The 20959-nt window shown below is 41.0% G+C and overlaps 1 protein-coding gene across 2 annotated transcripts in view; it reads right to left on the bottom strand.

Moving 5' to 3' along the window:
- LOC131681514 (solute carrier family 66 member 2) overlaps window positions 1-20959 on the bottom strand; it is a 112153-nt gene that overhangs the window by 18857 nt on the left and 72337 nt on the right. The window lies entirely within an intron of this gene.

Here is a 20959-nt window from a genome sequence, read left to right on the forward strand (position 1 = left end):
GATGACAGAAAATCTAAATACCACGCGGTAGGTTGCGGCTTATTCTCTATTGCTGATGGGTTATAATTTATTTCACGATGGAGCGAAACACCGATGAAAGTTATGACGAGACATTTTTCTTTCTCTAGCCCCAATAGTGCCCAGGTTCATCCATATCCTTGCACTGCAATGGGAGTGGTCCTGAAGGTGCTAAAAGCGCGAGGATGAGGTGCTTTGCGAAACAAGTAAAAATGAAAACGTCCAACAGCGGCACGAATCAACAACGATGAATCTTTCCATTACGAATAAGGTAATTTAATATACATAGCAGGAAAAAACAAAACTGTGTCATCATGTTTACTGGGGTAGTTCTGCATCGTCGGTCGATTATATGCTGATTTTTCGCTGCCGAATCCAGGAACGGCGTCAGCGTACAAGTTGCGTGTTTGACTGTGAATAAAAAACGTAAACATTTCTTTCCATTCACTGGAACGTGAAAGCTTCGCCTGCCACAGGATGTGATTGGATATTGATGCATGCTAGATTTGGTATTTAATTAGCACACCAGACACAAAGGAAGATAAATGATACTTCCACTACTAGTGGGTAAAGCTACAAAGGCTTGTTGTGATTTATTGAAAATGGCATTAGATTGGATTCTACTTTACTGTTACGGAAATGGAAGAACAAGGACCAATGGAGCGCCCATACGCAAAATATACCAGTAATCGTATGGGTCTCAGTGTAAACAGCAAATTTACGCCAATCACAATTCAAATCTGTAAACAAACTCTTCATTCGTCCTAAATGAAATATGAATAACATATGGGATTTTCGATTGATTGACACCGGTGTAGTGGAGTGCACTGGAACTGCACCATTTTTGCACTTTCTAGCAGAAGTGCAGAAAACTGGGTATGTTCCATTGACACTTCTGCTAGAAAATGCAAAACCAGTGCACTCTACTACACCGGTACACATCAATCGAAAATCCCAATAGTAACAAGTTCTCAGCAATGGTTTTGTTTTTGTTTTCAAATCCTCCCGCCTTTTCAGCACAGTCGAATCATATTGAACCAACCCTCAAGAAACTGTCAACAAGAAATATTCGGAGGAACCCGATCCGAAGCGATTATGGCTTCCTACGACACTTTTGTGTGCCAGATTCAAACACATTTAAGCTATCCACAGACAAGCCAGCAGACCACATTAAAACATTTCTAAGAATTTTGTTCCAGCTATTGACATCCGTCAACACATTGCTGCTGTAGTCACATGTGAATAGCTAGAAAAAAAAAATTCATAATGCTTAGATTATTTAATGTGGCGTGTAGCCTGTTGCCTCGTTTGTGGACAGCTTTATTCACAAGTCTAACCGGAAATGGTACAATAGAATGCTTTCATCAACTAGAATGGCTCTATTTATGTAGGCGCAGTTTTTGCTGCTTTCTGCAAAGTTGCTATCGGATGATTTCTTCCTTCCTGTCGCAATATGCGAAACATGTATAAATTGGTTGTGGGATTGTGCAGGTTTTTTCCCACTTCGGAACAGCCACCACGAATTTAAAGTTAAGTTAAGCTGACCATGATAGTGTATATTATTCGTTCCCTACAATTGAGTGACCAACAATAAAAGGACGTAAGGACAGGACATAATTCATAAAATCCGTTTCAAATATATTAGAGTATAAAAATCGGAATTTAACTTGGGGTGTAAAAATCATACGGAGATCCTTGAGCATAAGAAACGTTGAAAAAATCCTCACCCGTAAAACTCAGGAAGGTTGCATCTCCAGTATAAAAACTGGTTAAAAATAAATAAATTGTTCGCAGGAGCATCCGTATATCGTGATAAAGGATAAAAAGTCGACTAAAAACAACGGTTATGTTTTTTTGAAGTTTTTATGACGAAGATTTTTCAATCCGATTCTTACCAAGGAGAGTCCTAGTTAGAGGTGTGCGCCGATGCATTTTTAATCGGCGGCGGCGTAAGCGACATTTTTGGCCGGCGGCGGCGGCGTTGGCGGCGTCACGCCGTTGGACCCTATCGGCGGCGGCGCGCCGGCGTGTGTCGGCGTGACGAATATTAACGCCTAGGTAACTAAAAAAATTCTTAACAGTACAATTCCTTTCCCAAATTTTCGGTTTCTATTGTAACAGACTTTACAGCACATACAAACAAACGTTACAGAAAATCTAAAAAAATCATCGCCCACGATGTACTAGCGACATCTGTTGAACACATTGCACAAAATGTAATCCTCGCAACCATATCAATTTTTTTCAACTGAAGCTCCAATAGTGCCCACCCTGCTTGCCAAATGCAAGATAATAAATGAAAGGTGGAGCTATTTTTACAGTTGTAAAATTTGAACAACGAAATAGAAAAATTGTCGATGTCGCAGACTACGACTTCGCATGAAATAATGATTGCAATTGACAAATTTGAAGAATGCAGAGTAACGACTGTATTTCAATGACCCAAAATAATTATTTATTGTTTTATATTTGGGAAAATAAGCAACGGTAAAACAGTTTTTGTTTTGTTTGAGGAAATTAATTGTTGTTTTCTGTTTCTTTTTAGTCATCTTTACCGTAAGCCCGGGGACAATTGACAGCTCCCATATATTGAATTCATAAGCAAATTTTGGGGTGATTTGGTGATGTCATGGCGGCTCGGATGGAGCAAAATTTGAAAAAGCCGCATCCCATTTATTATTTTCCATATCTGTGAAAAATGATCAATTTAAGCATTTCTACCATTTCTACCATTTCTTTTTGCTGCAAGAATTCTGAAAAAACACAAATTCTATTCAAAACGAATTCTTAAGCTTGGTGGTGATGTACTTTCATTGGCCAAAATGTTTTTCATTTACATTTCTCGAGATAAAAAGCACCAATGATTTAACGATTTCAAACTTCACACAACAAGAAAACCAAAACATGTTTAGGAAGGAAGAGAGCCGGTTGTTAAAAACTACGACTTCCAGCTAAATATATAATAAGATTTATGTAACTTTGATGACGGTTATCAGTTAGGGATAAATTTATTCTCTAATAATAGTTTTCTTTACTCACATTTTGGAATAAGCCTTTTCTAAATGTTGTTCTAGCCGCATTGACGGCGTTCATAACACACGTAACGAAACACGCTTTTATCTCGAAACTTTTTCGTTTCGTTGTTCGTGGTACTCATACAGAGAAGGCATACTAGCGCCACCATCAAATCGGTGGTGCATATATGAAACAAGCACTATCTGTCAAGTTGTCCCTGGGTTGTTTACCGTCGCTCTTTTAGAATCCCGCAGATATCAGGAACCCTAACACAAGGCGTTATTATTGGCATTACTGTGCAGAAATGTCACTTTTAATGATCGTGTAAGGACACCTTTCAAGGTAGACACATTACTTCATTTTCCAGGCTGGTGTTTACTTTTACTTCTTGTAAGTACAAAATCGCCACGATGATAAGGAATACGATTCCCTGGCACTACATTTTCTTACAACGTACGGTCTGCTTCTATCTTGAGTGCAAAATATGCTCGATGTGCTGGAATCATACAGATCAACACCCTGACGAAACCTAAATATACAGTTACTATCAATCATAATCATTCCACGACTTGATGTGTTAGCTCCTGTTAGATTGAAACTGATCACTAAACAAGTCTGATTGAAAATGGTCTGAGCGTATCTCTAGTTTTCGTAGCACCTGCACCCCGCCAATTTCTCCAGCAGTTCCGGGGACCAACAAATTCTAATCCATTCGATACACCGAATCAATTAAATTACTAACATCCTGTTATGTGCTTACTCACCAATCGGCATCGTGTTGTAACTTAAGAAATGGTTGTGAACAACTCCCACCTTGAGCACTTCGACAAGAATGAATTTCACATTTCCGGCCCATATTGTTTGTTTTGGTTTGCATGAGATTTAAAAGACGTTTTCGGGTGGGTGCGGAATCTAAGTAACGCATTTAGCTCTGTGTCAAAATCTCTTCACTAACGCCACCGATTTGTAATTGAAATCGACCGTTTTTTTCTACGAGTGATGTAAATTTATCTCGTGTTACGTCTTATTTGTCTGTGATACCGGGCTGGTGCAACTGACACTGAAAATCTTTCTTTAGTGGGGCTAGATCACACGATGAATAATTAATGAGACTAGAAATCTTACCCTCTGCATCGCCACATCTGTGCACCAGCGTCGATCACTTTGCTCAACTATTCTTCGCGAAAATTTTTTTAAAATAGGTCGCGATTCAATCAATTCTAAATAAACCTCGTATTGAAAATGAAACTTTGATTTGTATTACCTTTATTGACTAAAACAGTCAAGAATTGAACAACGTGCAACGATTTTCGTAAATTCTTGTCGTGTTATCGTGATATTTTAGTCTTGAGCTTACCGTTGGATTTTTACACAGAGTCACGTGTCTTATAGTTTTCTAAATTATTTCACGGACATGAATTGTGGCTAGGTAATGTATTTTACTCAGCGTAGTTTCATTTAATTCCGAGCATTTCTCTGAATTTTAACAAAGGAATAACAGGGATACAGGTCCTAGTAATATCTTTGTATCTAATGCTCGAGCCGATGAGACTGGTTGCTATCAGTTGTACACAATAGCTCACATAGAAATTTCAAAACCAAAAAGCAGAGCGAATAATCCATGAATAATAGTCGGAGTTCCTTGTAATTGTTTACGTTAGTATAATAAGATTATGTGGGAAATTAATTACTTCATGGATTACATCATGAATAGTTTTACGAACTCGACTGGTGAATCGTGTGTAGCATATTAGGAATTAAGAATCGGTTAAAAAATCAATGAATAATACACTGCGTTCCAGTGAAATTGATTACGTGCAAAGATTAGGATCAGGCACATAATCGTAAATCTCAGGCACATATATATTGAAAGCGGAAGTTTTTTTTTAATTTGTGGACCATTTCAGGCACACGAATGGTGAATTGAATTGAAGCAAAAGTGGATCTTTGAATTATATAATGAGTGTCGTGTAATGGTTTTCGAGAGAATATCAAGATTATTTTAATTTAGTAATCCAATTGACGACCACTAATACCAAATAATGATCAAGATGTGATAAATCATCAATCAGTTAACGTCGTATATTCGGTCCATAGACAATGTTCCTAGATTTGTGGATAACATTATGAGTCAACAATTTTAGAGTTCGCGTATTATCGGCGCGAGAAAAATGCATCGGCGGCGCGCCGCCGATCTACCGTTCGGCGTCGGCGTACGTTAAAAATTACCGGCGGCGGCGGCGTGGCGCGGCGGCGCACAGGTCTAGTCCTAGTACGATTTTTAAACTTGAAGTGTATATCCTGTTTATATATTCTTATATATTTCAAGCTGGTTTTACGAAGCATTAGTAGTACAACCCAACAACTTAGAAGAAGATTTAGTTGAAATACCACATGTTTCTAAAATGAGCAAATTCGGCAAAATTTTTAAAATTTAGCGAATACAAACGTCTTCCAGCTTCATCTATGAAAATACCTCTAGAATACAAGCGGTGTTTTTGCAGAACTTTAGGGCCAAATTGCTAAACGCACTTTTTTTTTTTTCTAAATATGATATTAACACCAATATAATTCTCTCCCCTAGGTTGATGGATTTGACAGTATTGGAAACAAATGCCTCGATAGTGGTGCATCGCGGAGACCTAGAGGGAGTATGGGCCTTTTAATTGTTTTGTGTTTTTTTTCATACTCTGCACCTGTTACGGTATGTCCCGCTGGCCCCTTCAACCAACTCCACGGTCGACCATTCTTCGGTGAATGACTACTTCGATGTGGTGAGGATCGTTTGAAATAGTAAGATAGGAAAAGGACAATTTGAAATGGTGGGATAGGAAAAGATTATACGTCAAGATAGAAGAGAGGAAGAAGGCATAAAATTAAAAATTATTGTTAAACTTGCTCAGACCACCTAATTGAATTTGTGTGAACTACAATCCAAAGCATTTCCGTAAGTAGATCCTATGGCACCACGAATTTTTATAAATACAACTTCTGAATTAAAACCTAAACAGGTGGCAGAAAGCCAAGAATTGCACTCAACCGTTCGAATTGTGCACGATTGATGTTAGGTGATACGTGACTTGCGTATTGCTCTAAAATTTAACCGTAATTGTTGGAAATTAACGAGATACAATGCTTCACCAATGTAAGTAACCTTAAACATACTCCATGAAGTATAACATTAATAAATTACATAAGCTTTGAGCTGATTCCGTTTGGAATACATAACTTAAGGTGTTGCTGAAAAGCTTTTTATTTAATCCACCCAACAAACTAAAAGATCGTCCGAGATAACCACGAAGCTATCCCGAATAGCACAAGGAGTACCCGCATTGCGGAAACGCCCACAACTCGAAAGACTTGAGGCTTAGAAGGCTTTGGCGATGAGCACGAGCAAGAGAAGCATAAAAATGAAGGAGAGTTTGAGCGGAGGCAATTCCAACTAGAGCAGGCGGTAATGAACGAATCATTCCGTTTGAGAGAGGTGATCGACCTAGGTGGGGGAGGCGATGAAGACGACCGGAGTGTCGACTCAGTGCCGAGTTCCTTCAGTAAGGTACAGCAGTGGAAGGGCGCTAATTCGACGTTGGTTGTCCCGACGGAGAAAGCTTCAACCATTGATACGAGTAATGCGACGAAAGCAACTGGAATACATGCTAGGCAGGACGGCATGCAGCAACCAACTAGCATAAACGAGGGTATTCTAGAAGCGGTGTTGGCAGGGATTTCGTTAGGGCCGTCAGGTTTGGAGCCAACGTTAGGGGGTATTATCGGTCGAGCTGATAGCACAACAGCGCCAATAGTTGGTAGGGTCAGGTTAACATTTTCTCGGTTACCTCAGCGCTTTCCAGGCCTAGCGAAGGCATCCCAAATGTAATTCCCAAGCAGTTGTATGCTTTCCAAAACTATCCCTCTCCTCTCATCCAACCTCCTTCAGAAGGCAATTATGTCGTTCCGCGTGTCGCTAACCCGAATTTTGCAAACGCCGCGCAATCGACCGCAGTGAATCAAGACTGTGCACGCCCGAAAAAAGGTCCAGTAGCAGTGGAAGAATTACTGGGGGGAGAGTATTCCTAGTCGTACGTCGGCCAACCGTTACCGTCTGTGATCCCTACTGTGCAAAGGTTTTCGAGCAGGCAGACGGTGCCACTAGGGATCCAATTGGGACCGTCGGAACAACCACAATTTGCGGAGTCCCAAGCTAGTGCGGAGCAACCTTCGTTGCATGACGAGCAGGCGTATTGGGGACCGACAACGCGACAATTGGCAGCAAGACACGTTATGAACAAGGAGTTGCCAATATTTTCTGGTAATCCGGAAGACTGGCCGCTATTCATTAGCACGTACGTTAACTCTACTCAGACGTGCTGTTTTACGAGGAAAATTTGGCGAGGTTGCAACGGTGTTTGAAGGGGCACGCACTTGAGTCGGTGCAGAATCGACTGTTGCTACCGGCAAGCGTCCCGAATGTTTCAGCTACGCTGCACTATACGGTAGACCGGAATTGTTGATCCACACGTTGTTGCAGAGAGTCCGAGGGGTACCTGCGCCAAAACAGAAAAGATTCGATACGTTAATCGATTTCGGTATGGCGGCACAGAAGCCGGGAAGCACGAAGCGCATCTCAACAATCCGATGCTACTGTTCGAGTTGGTAGAGAAGCTTCCAGCACTTATGAAACTGGACTGGTCGCTATACAAACAGCGCTGTGTTCTTTCTCACTGTAGATGCAGACGCGGGGGCGAGCAGCATCCGACGTGACCGTGAACTACGATCCTAGGCCGCAACCCGTACAGCAGCAGCAAATAGTGAAGGAGAAAAGCGGAAAGGTCAAAAATTTCTGCGGAGCTCTCTGAATGTGTTACCGACGAATCGGGAACAATAATGCGAAACAATGATATATCCCACAAAAGGAGGCCAAAAAATCATATAGCGTAGTTACTGTATATTGTAAGAATTAAAATTGTGGCATAGGAATGTAATTTTGAAAACTTAAGTGAAATCCCTTAATAAGCTCATTAATCCTCCCCCTTCCTAATACTAATTACCGCTATGGTTACGAGGACGGCATATATGGCATCTCTACCGTATGAGCATGACCTATCCACGATGGTGGTACCCCTGATCTCTGGTGACAGTTCCGGGAAAAGAAAGGAGAAGAAAAAGAGCGAGGAGGAAGGGAATACGTGAAGACAGAAAAGCTTGGCAGAAAGTGTTAGATAGCGGTCACGAAAGGACGCCCGCCAAACCGGTCCCGAAAAAAAATAAATCCGGTCGTAAGAAAAGGTCACGCGGAAAAAGCCGAAGAAACGAAGAGTGACAAATCAGGACGAGTGGCGGTTTAAGGTTTTTTGGTGAACCCGGTGAGTGATCCGGTGTAGAGGGTTGTCGAAACGACCTCTTGTCGGGGACGGGAACAAACTACGCGCGTCGAACGAAGTGATCCGGAATCCAAGGAGTTCCCCTTTTCACTTTACCACGAGGAAAGTCGGCGAGCCCCGTGCTGGTGACCGACGAGAGCCCGTTATTGTCGAGCCACACACTACGGGAGAACGGTAGCCACAGTCTTGGAGGTGGGGGCTCTAGCAAGGTCCGGCGGGAGTTCCGCCGCTTGCTAGAGCTCAATATCCGATGCACTGCCGCTCCGTCAGTGAGCACGTGGAACGTCGTATGCCAACAAAAGGAGTAATCGGATCGACTAGGAGAGTGAACACGTATCCAACACTCTTGCTCGGGATCAAATCCGGGAAGCCAATAAGGCCACTTCAACGTCAAGCAGCCGAAGAAAGACAAAGAGCACGTGGTCGACTGGTGAATCCAGAATACGAAGCATTCCGGCAATCAAAATGATGTTCAGGAACGTCGTCCAAGCAGTCACCGGTCACCCAATGAGGAATTGTCAACGTGGCAAGTAATTCACCTGTCGTCCTTCTTTCCCTCTTAGGAAGCACCGCACCTGTTCGGCCGTAACGAATCCCCTCCCTATCCCTTTTTCCCCTTACAATGTAAAATTTCAATAAATTAAGAAGAATGTTTAACTAACTTTCATGTGTTTCGTGCCATATTTCTTCATGATATTTGGTGTCCCTTTCGTGAGTCTACTTTCGCCTACGCACGTTGATATATTCGGATGGTTCAGGTAAGTGAGTCCTCCTGAAGCAAGCCAGAACGTCGACCCTGAGTGGGTATAGCCGTGAGCTAGTCGGTATTAACAAATGGAGGAATCTTCTCCGATGGTGATGAAGGAAGAAGCAGATGGCACTACGACGCGTCCATCATGCCGAGTGTGTTTCATTTGCAAAAACCCGGAGCATCGGGTGAAAGACTGCTCAAAGTTCGACAAGAAAACGGTCGATAAACGCTGGAAGACAATAAAGAAACTCGGTTTGTGTCGGCTCTATCTTGGAACACACGTAAGGCGCCCCTGCAAGAATCACAAGCGATATTGACGGATGTCAACGGCGACACCACCCTTTGCTGCACTCTAAACAGGACACAAAGGAAGCCCAGCAGGCAAGGGAAAAGGGAAATTAGCCAGGAAGTGACCGAAAGAAGCTTAGGAACGGCGTCAATTCGGCGAAGAACGGGTCCAAGCAAGAATCGCGTGAAGCTAAGGCAAATAGTTCCAAAGCTGTAACCAACCAGCATTCCGCTGGGAAGACTATTTCGTATTATTCCAATGATTTTATATGGGAACAATCGATCTGTGTCCGAGTACGTTTTCTTGGACGACGGCTCGGAGAGAACGCTGATTGATGAAAAATTGATAAAGGAGCTTGGGGTTGTAGGAGATCCGCAACCATTGTACTTGAGTGGACGGCGAATGTAAAGAGGTCAGAAGCTAATTCTAATCGAATCGCATTGGAAATTGCTGGACGGTCAGGGGCATCCAGACATCCTTTATCGGACGTGCGCAGCGTAAGAAAGCTGGACTTACTACGACAATCCTTGCGGTACGCGGAACTTGCAGAAGCCTTCCTGTACCTGAAGGGCCTACCGGTCGATGATTACGATCAAGCGGTACCTCGTATCCTCATCGGAAACGACAACGCTCACGTTACTTCGACACTCAAGCTACGAGATAGACGTCCGGGAGAGCCGATAGCAGCAAAATCACGGTTTACGGATCCAGCCAGGACAAGTCAGTGAATGTAGTTCATAGTTTCCACATATGCGAGTGCCAGGAGGACGAACAAATACTACATAAGCTCGTAGAGAAGTTTTTCTCAGTCGAGAGCCTGGGTATAATGGAAGTCGCCCATCCTGAGTCCGCGGAAGTTCAACGAGCAAATGGGATCGTGATGGAAACCACTAAGCGGGTCGGACATCGATTCGAGACTGGACTTCCCTGGAAGTACGATTGCAGCAAAGACTTACCAGACAACTACCAGATGGCAGCTCGGCGATGCAGTGTTTGGAAAGCCGTATGCAAAAGGATTTTCCCATCGGCGAAAGTGTGAGCGCCAGGAACTGCGAGTGTTAATGAGTCCATTTGATCCGGCTGGATTGTTGTGTTTTTTCCTCATCCACAGCAAGGTACTAATCCAGGAGCTGAGGAGGGCGAAGACGACATGGGATCATCTGATTCCGGAGGAGTTAATTGGGAAGTGGATACGGTGGACGAGTTTGTTTAATCATCTGGACCAGATTAGCATTCCGCGTTGCTACTTTCCGCAACATTCGGTGAAAGATATCATGTCGCTGCCACTGCATATCTACATGGGCGCTAGCGAAGAAGCTTATGCGTGTGTCGCATACTTTCGAGCGGTATGTACGGATGGGATAGTAAGTCGGTGGGAAATCCAAGGTGGCTCCACTGAAGGCACACTCCATCCCACGGTTGGAGTTGATGGCAGCAGTAATCGGAGTACGCATGATGAAGATCATCCTCACTGGGCACTCGCTGGTAGTCGAGAAGGTAATGTTATGGTGCGACTCTAAGATGGTGCTAGCTTGAATAAATTTGGATCGTCGAAGGTATCGCCAGTTCGTTACTTGTCGAGTGGATGAGCTTTTGTCCAAGTCGGAGGCGAAGCAATGGCATTGGATATCCTCCAGAAATAACGTCGCCGACGATGCGACAAAATGGGGGAAAAGAGTGTTTGTCCTTAGGCGGCCGGTGGATCCGTGGTGACAACGATTTGTATTTGCTCGAAGATCAATGGACCGTAGATACACATCCAGTCGACGCGACGACCGATGAAGAGCTGAGGTCGTGTCTGGTGCATAAGGAGATCACCGTACCGCAACTTTTGAGGTGGAAGCGATTCTCGAAACTGACGCATTTGTATCGATCGGTAGCACATGTTCATCGCTACGTACAAAATCTACAGCGAACGGTAAAACTAGAGACTCGACTGAACGAACAACTCACTCAAGAGGAATTGGCAACGGCTGAAACCACAATCTTTCGTTAGGTGCAGTGTGAGCAGTATCTGGACGAAGTGGCGACTTTGTCAGCAATGCGGAACAAGCAGCCGGCACAACAGGCGCGGCGGGAGAAAACCAGCAAAATATACAAACTGTCTCCGAACATGGAAGAAGCATGTGATATTCATTCTGGTAGCAGGATATCTGCCGCGACCGCCGCCTCGTTTGACACTAAGTTTCCAATAAGATTGCCGAAGGACCATCCAGTGACTAGACTGCCGTTTGAATGGTACCACCAACGATTTCTTCACGCTTATGGCGAGACTGTCGTGAACGAGGTGAGACAGCGTTTCCATATATCGCAGCTGCGCCCGCTCGTGCGCGAAGTGGCCAAGCAGTGTGCCATGTGTAAAGTCAATAAGCCTAGCGACACCCCGAATGGTTCCTCTCCCTGCGGCCAGGTTTCAGGCGTACGTATATCCATTTTCCTACGTAGGCGTCGACTATTTCGGGCCGATCGGCGTGCGAGTGAACCGAAGTATTGCAAAACGATGGATAGCTCTGTATACGTGCATGACCAACGAGCAATCCATCTCCATCTCGCCGAACGAAGAAACGTTGGCAACGTTGCTGGTGGAAGCAGAGAGTGTGGTCAATTCAAGACCGCTAGCATACATTCCTCTGGAGACGGCGCAACAGGAGGCTCTAACACTGAACCACTTTCTTCTACTGAGCTCGAACGGTGTAACACAGACTCCGAAAACGCTGACGAACCCAAGCCAGGCTTGCAGGAACGACTGGAATCTATGCCGAACAATGATAGACCAGTTTTGGCGCCGGTGGGTGCGGGAATATTTGCCTACCATCGCACGTCGTACCAAGTGGTTCGAGGAGACGAAACCGATCGAGGTAGGAGGTTCGATGATCATCGTGAAGGGTGGATTCGAGGACGTGTAGCTAAGGTCGTCGTAGGCCGTGATTGACGAGTTCGTGATGCCGTAGTGCAGACCTTCGATGAAATGGTGCGTAGACTAGTTGCAAAGCTGGCGCGGATTGCTATACGAAAAGTGGAGCCTCATCCGGGGATAGTAGAAGGTAAAATTGAACCGGAGATACCTGACCAGCCTTACGGGTCGGGGAGTGATACGGTGTGTCCCGCTGACCCCTTCAACAAACTCCAACGGTTGACAACCCCTCGGTGAATGACAACTTCGATGTGGTGAGGACCGTTTGAAATAGTAAGATAGGAAAAGGGAAAAAGGACTGTTGGAAATGGTGTGATAGGAAAAGATTATACGTCAAGATAGAAGAGAGAAAGAAGGCATAAAATTAAAAATTATTACATACATTATAGGATCACTAAATTCCGATTTTTGCTCTGTACGTGACAAATGAATCAAACTTGAAGTCACGCAAATAAAAATAAGTAAGCTATTTGCTACGCCACTGCTGCTGCTCAATACATGTTATCCTTTTCTTTGTCCGTACTGTTTGCATTAAGGGCACCGAATTCGTAATATTCTCCTATTTGAAGGGACAAAAGTCACTCGCCCATAAATACTTGACATATCGAAAATTGTCCGTGTCCAAATCCAAACTGAATTCCGAGCAAACGTGTCCAGACGTTAGTTATTCTACTGTGCATATGGCAACCGTAAATAATTTATGATAATTTTTTTCATCCAGCGGTGTTCATGATTTTCAAAGTGAAGGTATGTTGATTTTTGTGCCTGAATCAACACTTGCTGCATGCAAATGATTTTCCCTGGATGATTGTGGAAACCTGCACCTGCTGACCGTCAATCAGAAAGACACGATTGTATTAATAAATATGTATGTGAACCCAGCTGGGTTTCCCTTTTTCATACCAGTACATACATAGTGCTAGGAAACTGCCACTATATAGAAAACAAAGGCACGACCGCAATGGCATTTAATAATATTTCACACTCCATAAACGCTTGGCGATTCGCATGGATTGCAGCGTGGAATAGAGTCTCCTGCGGTGTTTTCCCCAAAGGTAAAGTCGCAAGGGTAAAGTACCGTCGTCGGGGGTAAATATACAACAACATTTTAAAATTTTGATTTATTACTTTGTTTAAGTGTCTTCGTTTACTTTTTCTTTCGATTGCTGCGGTGCTAGAATTTTAACGGAAGAGAAAGTAAGCAGAGATATAGATTTACGCGGTTTCTTAGGAGATTTTTTACGCGAATTTTTGAATTAACGTGGTTTTTGACGCGGATTTCAGAAACCCCGTTATTTCAAAAATCCGCATAAAACTCTGCGTTAATCCAAAATTTTTTTTTGCGGAAAAAATGAAAGGAAAGAATTTTTCAACGAATACAGCACATAAAATACTCTTGCCTTCCGTTTATCATTATTTTTGAGCCTCTTATTTTAATGGTTATAAATGGTTACATTTAAAGGTATTCTGATGGTACCATTTACAGTAATAATGTTACTACAATTACACATTTAGTAAAATAACATTCGGCGAAGTACTTTGAAACAAAACATTTTTAAAGACTTCTCGTTGTTAATTAATTAACGACTGAAATAAAACTGACTAAGTAGTATAAAAATTGCTTCGAAATTCAAATTCGAAAAATTCTGGAAAATACGCAATTTTGACACGTCATGTTTTACCTGCGACTTATGGAATTCATTAGCATAAGTATGATGACCGTACAACTTGTAGTTGCTGCTCCGTGATTGACCAGAATAAGCGAAATTGCACAGAGAATCGACGAATATGACCTGGGAGTAGCTATCCATCCTCAATGTGCACGTTCCGAGAGTCCTGTGCTTTGAAATGCCAATAACGGCGCCGGCAACGTCCTTCTAGTCATCGGGGAAGTGTAAGAATGTTAGTGTAACAAACGTTGTTCTGGAGACCGTGTATACCTCTCCACGTTTGCCAAAAGTTATTCAAATCTGGATTCACCTTAATGAGTGATACGATCTATGCAACTCTCAGTAGTGTTATCATGTGTTTATTACTCTGGGCAGCCGGCTGTCGAAAATTTATGATAGATTTATCGTTTATTGAATTAATTTTGAAATGCTTGGTTTGTAAAAAAACAACTTCGGCTCCGGACAGCCGACAATAGGTAGTGTTGGTTTTGTTCAATTGAATCAAACGGCAAGTGAACAATTTTATTATTCCTTGCACCTTCATTCCGGCGAAATACGGCATTTGAAAAACAATAGGAATTAACGGATTTTATTGTCTCGAGACATTTGTCGATATATTTATGTAATTAAAGATTTCGTAATACACGCATCATTTGTCGTGTATAGATTTTGGTATAATTAATAATGACAATCAGTGATGGCATTTCACCCTAGTGATGCACTGGCGCGTAAGTGTGATGCCTACACAGAGGATACAATGATCACACACCACAGAAAAAAGCAGAACGCTCTTTCTTTCGGAGCTGTATAGACCGATTTCAAGTGTGCGCTGGTGTTGAGGTAGTTGGGTGCGAGATAACCGTGCTCTCTTGCTCTTTAAATTCTCTGTGGCGCGCTCAGATAAAGTCACCACCGCGCGCGCCCCAGTGTCGCTGTGGTGTATTCACTGGCGTGGTTTCACTGGCGTGTATTCACTGGCGTGTGATCTTTGGTTTGTTTTCGTCTTACAAGCGACATTGCGAGTGAGATTGATTTGATTTGCACAGGTTGTTGCGTTGTATTGTGTGGATGGTGGTGGTTTATTTCAAGCTTATATTATTTTCTACTGAAGATTTCATACAAGTTGCTTGGTAAATCGAACGAGTTTATAAAATATTGTTACACTACCTGCAAAACTAAAAGTACTCGGTCCTCGGAGCAAATTGGGAAAACTTTTTACGTATCATCGTTTAGAGAGTTTTATAATGACCAGAGGCACCTGATATGCAAACTCGTGTTATAAGTAATAATAGTTTTATTATAACTTAATCCTACAAGTTTAAACGAAATCTTAGATTTCGTCGACAGGCTTGACATATTCAGTAAAATTAGGTATACGATAATTAATTTACATACAACATCACAATTACACCGTTATGCATTTGTTTATTTGTCTATTATTTTGCGTGGAAATCGTTTAAACAGCAGGCGAAAGCGAATGTTTCAAGAGCATGGGAGCTAGGACCGGGATTCTGCGCGTCAATGAGCGAAATAAATTGGCTCAGTTTCGGGGTCAAGAAAAAAGGCCACTAGTGTTCACGCTTATTTTAAATGAACTATGAATCTTGTGTTCCATAAAAGTATGTTATAAATGGGTCAGCAGCAACAATGTTTATTATACGTATTCTAGATTTTTGCGTCAGTTAGTATTTTAGACCGTAATTATAATGCACGTAATATCAACAGCAAAACAAAATATTAGGTATCTGGTAGTATCTGTCGGAATCTCTGTCAATCTCTATGAAATTTTCGTATTTTCAAGTAACAAGTAAGGTGTTTCCTCAAGTTTAAACAAGCGATTTTTGTGTGATAAATTATTCCTCATTATAACTTTCTTGAATGAGGTGTTTTATCAAAAAGGTAGCGTTGGGAAAATATCAAAATATCAATGTTCACAACAGAATCTTTTCATCGCCGATTTTCTAATAAAAAGTTCACTGATATAAAATATCGCTACGGAAAAAATCGTCAGTGAACTTCAAGAGTGCCGATGTTTGGGAACATTATTCGGTTCAAGAAAATATCGGAAGAAGAAAAGATCGCTTGCGAACTTTTATATCAACGAATATATAGAAAAAAATTCGCCTTATGAAAACATCTTGCACGATCTTCGAACAGGGGATTTCCGAGGGATTTTCAAAGATTCCAAAAACCTGTAGATTAACATGATATAAAAAACTACGTTCTATAATATTACGGCGATAGCTCAATAGGATAAAGCGTCAGGCTACTTTAGTGTCAACGAAGCTTTCTTCAGAAGCCATCGTATAAAAAAAAATTCTTCAATCGACAGAATTAAAATGGGAAAGAATTAAAATGGTGCTTGAATGGTATGTTGTCAAAATATATACGTTGCGTTGCGTTGTGACGATGATTTTGGCGGATTGCACTCTGACTTCATCATGTTTGACTGCTGATTATCTAATAAGAGTTGCTTAGGAAGTGGTAAGTAGGAATTCATACCAATCCGACCCATATTAAAACCTCAACAGCATGATAGCCATCATTGCCGGCCGCCCCCATCTCCATCGTTCACGGGGAAGGATAAAGGATAAGGTAGACAGGAAGTGTTGATGCTCCACCTACTTAACGGAAGGACGACGATTCATCAGACTCTTCCATAGGTGTCGCGGAGTTGGTGGTTTGGAAGGGTATCAGGTCTAGGATTCGCTCCAAGCAAACGATGCGACCTGTAAAGCATATTTTATTAGGTAGTTGTTTAGTTAGTCTTCGAGTGCACGATCACTCGAAAAAGAGATGATCTTGTTTAGTTTTTGGTTATTTTTAAACTCTGGGCAGCCGGCTACCGAGAGTATACTATGTTCCCTAAACAAAAACAATTTGAACTCCACACAGCCGATCGTGGGAGTATTGCCTGGAAAAGCTAATCTTATCTGCGTAATGGGCCGGATCACTATTTATTGCAACAGTATTTGGACAGAACTCGCTACTTCTTCTCTACGATATATTTATTGGCTTGAAAACTACCAAGTGACAGCATATTATACTGGCAAAAATAGCGCGAGATGTTATAAATCAAGGAAAGTATTTCTTATTTTCCATATCGGATTGTTTGTGGAATACAAGTATACGAGCGATAATACCGAACACTGAAGGGAAATATAAAGGATTGTTAATCTGATGCACGGGCTTGTTAGCAATAATGGAGCTTTAAATTAGGTTCATAAAAACAGACGCGGCGAATTTTCAATACGTATTGAGCCGTGTTCATAGATACTAGTCAGATTAGTCGTATTGGGGCTAATTTCCGATCAACTATTCATTTTTACGGCAATGTTTTCTCGACTAGATCTGTTCGCACCCTCTCATTCTGTTCGCACCCTCTCATTCTGCGGTCTAAGGACCAAATGTCATCAATAGACTTAGAATCGCGTGGAGGCATGAGATAGGAAACTTGTAAGAATTTTGCTATCCCACCGTTTGACTACCAGAATGGATGGGAGAACAGTAATACTAGCAAATACCGACTACCATAAGAGCGGTGCAAATTTGAGCGAGTGACGTAGAGTACTGCACTGAAAAAAGGACCAGGAGTGCGATTTTACGAAGTTTTAGCTTCCGATGGCCCTACATTTTCTGACAAAGTGAAGTTCTTGAATGTTGAGATTTTTATTACTGTTTAGAAAAGCAAAAGTATCATAAAGCTAGTGTCAGGCCTTCATGAGACCTCAAGAAGTCACTTTTGGAGGTATTCGTAAATGTAGATTTGTCGGTAGACGGTTCCAAATATAATAGAAAAATACCTAATTTAACACAACTACAGATCACTTGCAACATAAAAAGCTTTTTGTGAAATTCGACAGCTCCATCTTAGGCCAATTCAATAAATTTCCTGCATGAAAGTTTCCATTTTTTAAAAACGGTTTTTAAGCCAAAGCTTTGGAAGTTAAACCTTGGCGTGGAAGTGCCGGTATATTAATATATTCTGTTACTTAGTGTAGAATTAGATTTCGTCATTTACGGCTAATATACAACCGCCAGAAGAAACTTAAAACGTTGGTACACAATCAAGAAAGGCGAATCAGAAAAGGTATATGTCAGTGATTCACTAAATACAGACTGGAAAGAGGGTAATATGGAAAACCTTAAGGTCCGCCCAGATTAAGTCTTCGGTACGGAACAAAACCTCGGCCTAGGAACTCCTAGCATGTTGTTAGTCGCCTCTTACGACATGGGAGCAGTTCCCAGAGGTTCTATTCTTGGTTGAAATAGTGCAAAAAGATTTCAGCCCGCCGGACACCACACGACTTTAAAATGGTGCTTGAATGGTATGTTGTCAAAATATATACATGGAAAAAAGCAGATTCTGGTATGGTGGCCGGTTCTTAACAACCCGTTGTTTGTATGACCGAGTATGAAAGTTATATATAGTTGAGCTAATGTATCTATAGTTGCATGTCCCATAGGAGCCGTAATTAGCAATGGCTATATTAATGATACATGGTAGTGGTAATGGTACAAGAAGTTTCACATACATAAATTGGTTAATAAACAATCTTAACATTTTTTATCATTTTTGGGATTAAAAGCTTTCGTTTAATATATTGACATCGCCCATAGAACTTTTCATCGATTTTTTAGCAGAATTTTCACTCAAATATTCTAGTTCTTTGCACACATACCAAAGATACGTTGAACGATTTCCCATATTTGCAATTAAAATTCTAGGGCAGTTCATAAGACACGTAGAACAACTTTCAACATTCTGCTTTTATTGCACTATATTATTAGTCTAACTAATGCTATCGTTGTAATGCAGTACAAGTGCAGATTTTCAAAAATTTTATATTAGAATTAGAACGAAATATTTTTTTGTATCTCTACGTCGCTCGAGAATAGCCAAAAAAGCGTAAAATATTTGGCTTTTACTGACCCAAGCATGACTAAAATGCGACTTACAGCTTAAGTGCGGAACTATTAAACTAATATGTATTTACTTTGTTAGCATTACTAGAGCATTCGAAATTGATAAATTTTGAGAAGAATATGGAATATGTTGAGGATAATTAGTATTGTCTGATATAATATTACTAAATATCCATAAAAACTTATTTCATCAGGAATCAAATCCTATATTTCTGCTTATCATAAAATTTTAATCACCTAATTGGACTAAGAATAAATATCACGGAAGTGTACTCGATTCGAAGTGTATATATGAATACTTACAGGTGAATTGATTAATATATGTATAGAATACGAAGTTTACGTAAATTTTTGGGATAAACGTAGATCGTATTCCTTTTTCGGATCGAAATGAAAACAAAAGCACATCCTCATGTCACGAAATCAACTATAGGTTCAAGGTTTACACAAGAAGATTTTTATTCGGTGGGGTCATAAACATCCTCTGATACATAAACTAAATATTATAAGTTTTACAAATTATAAAATCACGGCAAACAGATAAACGTTCTTTGGAACAATTTAGTATGTACTGCAAAGACGGTGGATTTGCCATTTTGAACTTCTTTGCTATACTCGTACCCGAACATGTTAGGTTTCAATTTTAATTCTCTCTCTTATTATACCATCGCATGAAAATTCGAGAGAAAACCAGCTAATTTATTTAAATGATGGCACAGAAGAAAAATGCCGTCAAATGATTCCAGAACTAATTATTGAGGGGTTACACTACTATAGAGCACGAAAAATAGGCATATTTCGGGAATTTATCTTGACGCAATAATGAGATGAATCGAGATCTTGTTTAACTTTCCGGCAGTGCACGCTGCTCTGAAAATCTAGCGAACCCGTCTTAAAGCATCAGCGGCTGCTCGTTCAGTGGGCCATAAGCGCGACTTCCAGAGGGTTAATGAGATATATAACATTACTTTATTGCAAAAAAATGATTTATTCGAGTAATTTCGTCACAAGATGGCGGATGTGCAGCACTTTCCCGTCGGGGATTTTTTTTGGAAAGGGTCCACGGCCGGAGCTCCATGTCCCGTAATTTTTGATCCAGAGCCAAAAACCAAAGCTTTTTAAACTTCTTAGAAAGACAGCAAGCAGCATACGTAAGATTTTTTCTATGTCTTGATTTTTCGCGAAATGGCACATTTTTAGTCGAAAAACGCTAAAAATGTGTTAAAAGTGTCGATTTTTAAAATTTGCATATTAAGAAATTATGCAATGAAAAAATTAAATCCCACGTACATCGCTGGAGAAAGTAATCTTGAACATGCTGTAAAAATTTTAGGCTGATCAAAAATCATTTGTTCGAGTTACATTTCCGGCCAGATTAAAAAAAAATTATTTCGAGAAAAACACGGTTAACGTTTTCAGTATACTCGAGGTATACATAAGAGGCGTTGCGAAAAAACTTGAATATTTATTTAATGTTTTCGCGATTCATTTTTTGGAATATCATTTTCAGCATCCTAAAGCACCAGTAAACAAAATTCAACTAATAAATAAAAAATTAAATGCTTTAAAAAATCTACAGTGCTGTAACCCCTTGAAAGCACTGTACCGGTCAAATAGAAGCGCTTCTAAATTGGCACGTCATTATTTTTAATAACGCGCTACAGAAAAAACGCTTTTAATCCACCTAACAGTGTGATGAGACATTTCTTATAACTCTTATCACTCGCTTCGGATATTATATCGTTTGAGAACATTTAGAACTTGATGCTTCGCGATGTTTATGATAACACATACTACATGGCATAGTGGCAGGACTCAGAGAATCGCTCAAATCAGCATAGGACAACATCAGTGCTAGAAATCTCAAACCAAATCAATAGGAAAGCGAAAAAATGGCCCATAAAATAGACATACCATCGAATTATTGTTAATGCTCTGTTAATAAAATATCTATATTGTGGTGGGAAACTGAATTTTCCTAAAGGGATTATTTAT

This window comes from Topomyia yanbarensis, chromosome 2, assembly GCF_030247195.1.
Source record: "Topomyia yanbarensis strain Yona2022 chromosome 2, ASM3024719v1, whole genome shotgun sequence".
NCBI classification, from domain to species: domain Eukaryota; kingdom Metazoa; phylum Arthropoda; class Insecta; order Diptera; family Culicidae; genus Topomyia; species Topomyia yanbarensis.